Source organism: Piliocolobus tephrosceles, chromosome 5 (genome assembly GCF_002776525.5).
Source record: "Piliocolobus tephrosceles isolate RC106 chromosome 5, ASM277652v3, whole genome shotgun sequence".
In the NCBI taxonomy this organism is placed as follows: Eukaryota; Metazoa; Chordata; class Mammalia; order Primates; family Cercopithecidae; genus Piliocolobus; species Piliocolobus tephrosceles.
In genome coordinates, this window is record NC_045438.1 from 118,887,375 (window position 1) to 118,894,599 (window position 7,225).

Genomic DNA, 7,225 nt, shown 5'->3' on the forward strand with positions numbered 1-7,225 from the left:
TGTCAAGGTATTTTTAAAAATAATTCCCCAAGATGTATCTGAATTTCCATTGTGTGTTATCAGTTCTAGTAATCACTGATTATAAGTTACGGAACATTAAGGCCATATGCCAGAGACAGCTGAAATCTCGGTAGTGAACATAACTATCCAGAAACTAGATTGTGAAGAAAAAAGTCAAACTATATGATAAAAATATGGAATAAAAACACGTGGTAGGTAACTTTTTTTAGAAAAAAAAGGAAGTTCACCAAGATATATAAGTTTATAGGCACAACCTAAGAAAAAATAAAGTAAAATGGTCCATACAGCTAAGACATACATAAATTTAAATCACTAATCTTTTACATTAGCAGCAACATCTTCAAGAACAAGCCAAAGCAAACACATTTATGACTAATACTTTTTCAAATTAGCTGTAGAATAAATTATTATTAAATAAGGAGACCATGCTTTTAAATATTAAGAAAGTATTTTCAAAATCTTTTAGGTAAATTACATTATTAAAACCCTAATGAGCTCCAAAGTTGTAACCTAAATTCTAGTGTTTATGACTAGAATTTTGGCCCACCATCTATTTTCTTCATAATCACCAAACCATCAACTGTTATTTAGAATTTATTTTTTATTTGTATGTAGATTTTTTGAGTACAGTATAATTTTCTATAGGAAAATTTAATTTATATATCAAGGTATATTTAGTAGACATTTCCAGCATGTGAGAATTTATATTTCAGCATATCTCAGGAGCCAATAAAGATAGAGTATAAATCTCCCAAATCGTTCCCTTTAGTCAAAGCATATTATAATGTCTTTGGAATTTCAAGGACTAGATTCAATACAGCAAGTGATTCAGTAGGTACATTTTTATTTATTTCTATTATTCTCCTTCTCTCCTTCTTGGATTATGTTCGCTATATTCCAATTTGAATAATAATCACATTTTAATTTATCTTTCCCTGAACAGCCCGTTTACCCTAACCTCAGTCGTGCTAACTGGCTCTCACCCTGCATTGATTAAGAGCTCCCAGAGATAACAGAGTGTGCAGGAGCATGAATAATCTCCTTGCTTCTCAAGTCAATTCTTGTGCATCTCCGCAGTCTGGCAATAACACCCACAATTTGAGTAGTGAGGGGCTAGCTGTGAACTCTCAAATAGCATATGTATGACCTTCTGTTGAAAAAATAAAAATGGAAAAAAAGTAATATTAGTATAATGAACTGTTTCCCTAGAAGAAGAAAATACTTCACTGTTTTCTACTTTTGATCCAGTTCTTCACTGGTGACAGAGAACTATGCTTAACAATCAAATCGGGCAATTACCAGCAGATTTATGGCCTAAATCTAATGAAAGTAAAGCTGCTATCAGTGTTAGAAAACTAGAGGAAATTGCAAAGAATTGAGGTGTTTTTGATATGCTACCAACCAGAGCTGGCCGTAATAAAACCTTCATCTCTATAATTCACTGTCACAGTCTTAGCTCAGTTACTCATCATTCCTGCCACTGAAGCAGTCCCCACACTGGTCTCTCTGTCACCAAACTTTTTACTTTCCATCCCTGCTCCATTTTGCTTTTAAAGTTATTATTCCATTTCACAAATCTGATCACATCCTAGTGAGACTCGGAGATGAATTCCCATTAGAAGAAAGTGTAAGCTTCTTAGTCTGGTAAGAAAGTGACTCCTTTATTTTGTCCCAGCCTGATTTTCCAGGATTATTTCTCAACGTCGTCATCTCTCCACAAAGCTCCCTCATAGCATTCACCCTATGCTCTAGATGCTTGTGATAATTTGACACTGTCACTCATATTTCAGGCTCAGGCTGTTCTTCTTACCTTAAGTGTTCTCTTTCCTATCCTAGTCAGTGTTATCACTTAACAAGACTGAGCACAAAGACATTATAATGTGTGTATCAAGTATTGTATTAGAATTATTTGTGTTTTTTCTAACAGATTCTGAGATCCAAAAAGGTAAAGACTTTATGATTTTATTCTCTTACATTTATTCTTCTACCTCCCTAAATTAAATTTATAAACAAGATTAGTGTCCAAGTATTTTTACCTATTTAGCAAGTCAAAACTCTGCAGATGATAAGAAAATTTTTGTTTTGTATTGAGAACATGAGAATAACATAATTAAAATAAATAAAGTCGCTACTCATGTACAAAGGTACACAACACTACTAATTTCTTATTCATAAGTTTTTTTTCTCCAGAAATACCTACAATAAAATTGAAACCTATTTTTATGCTGACAATTATGATATTAATTATTTTTTAAGAAAGTCAGGCACAATGTAAAGAGGAGAAATTTGAAAATCAGAAAGATTTTAGTTCAAATTTTATTTTGCCACACACTAGATATTAAACCTAGAGAAAGTCACTTAACTCCTTGGATATCAAATATGCAAAATGAGGATTAAAATGTTTACTTCTCAAGGATGTTTGAATGATCAACTCAATAAAATTGTGTTATATGGTAAGAAACCACCAATATTCTACCATGTTTATCTACAGACACAGGATAGTTTTCCTTATGGGAGTCACTATTGCCTTGAAACTAACCAATTAATTAGTTAACAAGTCATAAGTATAAGAACTATTCTCTGTAGTATAGATGCTTAACAATGGTCAGCCTTAGACAGATGATAGATTACAATGATCGAATGATGTGATGATGACGACTAGAATATGGATTGCTCATTCAGTCTTGAGCATCATTGCTCATCCACTCTTGCAACTAAGGCATGTGCTTCAACTTTGCTCAGCTTGTGCTTGAGAAATACAGCAAAACTCACTGACTTAGTCGCAACTTGGGCCCACAGAACTAACTAGTCAATTGGGTTGTTAACCTGCCTCAGGTACGAGAACTAATGGCTGCAAAGCCAGGTGAAAGTGTACATTAAATTCAATCACTTTTGAGACTCTACAAGTCTACATTAAATTCAATCACTTTTGAGACTCTACTCTAAGTTGATATTGTTGGTGCAGCAATAAAAAGACAAGTCAGCTTCAGCCCCTGCCTTTAAAAAACTTACAGATAACTGTTACACAAGACAGGCAGCAATGTGCTTAAAATGAAATTTAAGAGTCACTCTCAGAGGGTAGGGAGGAAGAGAGAAAGATTTGTTTGACTATTGGGATCAACACACATTTCCAGTCTCTAGGAAGCTTGTGGTTTCTGTATCTATGCCTTGTTATTGGTTGAATTTCTTACATAATTCAAACCATTCATTTAAATGAAATTCTGCACAATTTATGAACATAGTATAACAAAGAGTTGTTGCTGATTTCTTTTTCTATCAGTATCTCTGTCCCTTGAATACTCTCTGCTCTCTTTTTTTTTCTCTCTCTTAAAATAACATGTAAATGAACTGCCAGACTTCATTCCAAATCAGCGAAAGTGAGCAGATTTTATGTAATCCCTTGGCTCCTGGAAACTGCTCTATATCCAATAAGTAAAGGAGGCAAATATTTCACCAGTGTGTTATGACTGGTGGTTTGCAGGGTCATTGGGGTGTTTACAAAGTTAGAAAAGTGTATGAGGTGCTAAAGAGCAATTCAACATAAACAACATTATTCCTTAATGACATGAGTTTTAAATGTTCCTTAAACAATATTATTCTTGATGACATGGTTTAACAGATATTAAAAGATGTTTGAGGTCAATTGTTATTTTACTTATGGAAAGTACCTATAAATATTGAATGAATAATTTGATTTTTTGCAGTATAAAATGCACTGAAGAGAATATTAGCCATTTTCATAATGTATCTCAAAAATAATTCTGTTTTGAAACTAGGAAAGGAAATCTTTAACCAAATATTCCATTAGAAATATAGATATACTGAAGAAAAACAATTTGTAAGAAACTTGCAAAGTTTAATATGAAAATGATGGTAGCAATAGGCTCCAATGAATTTTACTACATTTTCCAGGCACAACCTGATGAGTTTTGTGGTGAGATGTAGTTTTGTTTTGATGATGACACACTTTGTTTTTTATTTAGAAACATGTCTCTTTAACCTACAGTGATATAGTGATATTTTCAAAATGAGTATTTTCAGAACTCATTTCAATTTAATAAATATTGCTCTTCAGATTGTCCCTTAAAAATTGTCTCTTAATGCATAGTTTGAAACAAAAGAAAATTTGCAGAGAAGTTGGTATTTTAAAATCTGTATACAATACATAGTTCCTCAAATTTCAATTCTAATTTTAAAAACCCCATAACTTCCCCAAGACCTTGTGAAAATATAATATATTGCCATTGTGCAATAAATAAGATAATCCAACAGTGAAATAAATTTCAACACAAAGTATGAGGAGTTGATGAAAGCAGAAGACAGGAAATTAAAAAAAAAAAAAAACAGCTAGACTTCAAGCATAAATATCCAACCATAGAGGCAAATGTTTCAAAGCTTTTTAACTTTCTTTATTTAAATAATTTATTTACTGGGGCACTTTATATTCAGCAGTTCTCCCCTTAAAATGAAAAATGAGGAGGGAAGTAAAATATTAATAGTTAAAGTATTTTAATTGTATAAGAGCTTAGGGTATTGAAAAAAACAAATTTCCTTAAAAATTATTTTAAAAATCTTCAGGATGATTTCTATTTCTACTTGTATTATATTATGTCTATGGGAGAAAAATTACTCCTTTGAACTTGTTTAAAGAAGTAATTGTTTAAACTTTTTAAGTAGGTACAGTTAGAACATTTTTTTAGAATTGTTATTAGTATACTGAGTATATCTAATTTCAACAGAGCAAAATGACAAATATTAGTACAGTTTAAAACGAAAACAAAAAGAAATGGCTATCACTCACGCTTTACGTGTGTTGTGGATTTTGGTATCAGTGTAGTTTGAGTGATGTACAAATAACTTTGAAATGTATATTGTTTAGTTTTAAGCAACTAAAAACATTAAGACTCACTATTGGTTTAATGATTATCCTCAGTTTGTAGAAGATTCATTACCCATAGTAAGAAAATACGCTCACGTTTCTGCTTTGGATTAATATTCCTTGCTGGAACTTCAATGTGTAGTGAAACAATTGCCTACCTTTCATATTTCAAGATCAAAATCAAATCTGAGATATCTTTACAATTTGAAAGAAAAATCTCTTATTTCAAACTGCAAATGAAGGCATGCCAAACTAATAGCAAATTGTTTGCTTTTAACAACGTGTGTGTGTGTGTGTGTCTGATATATATATATAAATATATATGTAGTGATATATATATATCACACAACACACACACACGGCATGAAGCACACAGGAAACATTGGTGAAGCTTCTAAATTGTAAAATATTGTGAAGAGTTGACTCCTATTGGCTAGAAGCTATAGAATATCATGGCCAAACTGGAAGCTTGACACTAACAGTTTATTGTTTTAAAATTTCAAAATTAGCTAAAATAACAGACACACAAGCATATATTATACCCTGAACAGGAATAATAACCAAATATATGTATGCAAGATCTAAATATGGAGAGGAAATTTAGGGTCTATGTTTTTATTTGCTTGAAAGCAAACAATGTACAATTCAAAGTTCCAAAGCATATTTGCACAGACATTGTAATTATTAGCTCACTTTATCTCTGCTGGCTCAAAGTAGTTCTCAGTTTTTTAATCACTTCTCTACTGGCACAGCTAATGTGCCTACAAGTTGTCTAGAATTTTAATATTGCTAAATTTAGTGATGCAAGTTGTGATTAAATTGTTGAAACTTGTTTAATGCAAACCCTGATTGAAAAGAATACATGCTTATTTAAGGAAAATGTACAACTTTGCAAAAATTATATAGCGCTATATATAGTCCCACATTTAACAGCTTTACCAACCTGCAAAAAAGTTGGTTCTTGTAGAAAACTGCCAGGCTATGTAGTCTGAAATCTGGAGTCGTAATACCAGAGAGCTGTCAGTCAGCCATCCATCCATCTAATTGGCTTCTTACCATCTTTCCATCATGTTTTTTTTATAACTGGTCGCCTCTGGCTAAAATGCAAATCATGAGGAAGAGCCGTCTAGAAAAAGCTGCTGCTTTCTTAATTATCTGTCAGAATATGGACCAGTGGACCCAGGGCCGCACTGTAGAGTTATGCTAAGCAGCAAGGCATCATGGGAATTGGAGTGACAGCTCATTTTCCTCCTGTGTTTTCTGTGTTCGAATGACAATGCAGAAATATGGGTTTCCCACACTTTCTCTGAACACCTGGGCTATTGCTCAGGGGAGCACAAAGCCAAAAGTGTCACATTTCCAGACATGGTCTTATTGCTGTCACTATGACAGGATTGTTGACAAATGCCAGCAGTCATCTCGGCATCTTGGGAAATGTCTGCCATGATTGTGTCAACAGCCTGACAGAAATTGTTAATGTTTAAACTTCTTCCACTGACAGAATCCTGTCTTGCTGACAATATTTGTCATATGAAACTCAATCTTTGTCAAACTTGCTTAAAAATTAACACTTTCTCAATTTCTATTTTTTTTTCTTCTGGTTTACTGCCTAGCAGTGCAAAATTTTAGCAATAAGATTTCAACAAGGTAACGTAGCACAGTAATTTAGATCCACATTCCATCCAAATTGTCCAACCCATTGTAACTTGTGGGCACTTTGTCCTTTTGACTTTTGCTGCCAGAATAATTAGGCATAAATACAGTATATATATACACATACACACACACACACACACACATACACACACGTATGCCTTAGGATTCAAACTTGTGAATTATTCAAGAGGTACAAAATACTACTTCTCAGTATACAAGGTGGAAAATCAATTAAACTTTGCAGATTTTTTTACTTATATGTAAATCAGTTGCAAATTTGAAGGTATGCATTAACTAACTTTGATTTTTAAGCTTTTTAATTTTTATTCCATTATTTTGAATTTTGGTTAAAAAAATCAATCTGACAAGTTAAACAGTATCTTTTGCAGGAACTCAGCAAGGAGCGTTTTTTTTTTTTTTTTCCCCTTTTTTATTTCACATGTGATTTTATCAAAAATGGACTATTACAGGGATAATCTTAACTTGCTAATTCTGATATATGTGTTAGAAGTTATTTATGTGAGCAGTTTAAAGTATATTCATTTTTAAAGGAACATCCTTTATAAATTCTACAGGTGGCTCATTTTTAGAAATTTTTTTTAGTGAAACGCAGTGCTCAGATTACTAGAAGGCAGTTAAATTGTATCTGGCTGTACTAGAAATACCCAG

At 32.5% G+C, this 7,225-nt stretch overlaps 1 long non-coding RNA gene across 1 annotated transcript; it reads right to left on the reverse strand.

Moving 5' to 3' along the window:
* Positions 1-602: 602 nt before the first annotated feature.
* Positions 603-6,100, reverse strand: LOC111542882. Its single transcript, XR_002731689.1, has 2 exons — positions 5,844-6,100; positions 603-1,171 (listed from the first exon to the last, which is right to left on the reverse strand). It is a non-coding gene; the product is annotated as an uncharacterized LOC111542882 (long non-coding RNA).
* Between the last annotated feature and the right edge of the window lie 1,125 nt (positions 6,101-7,225).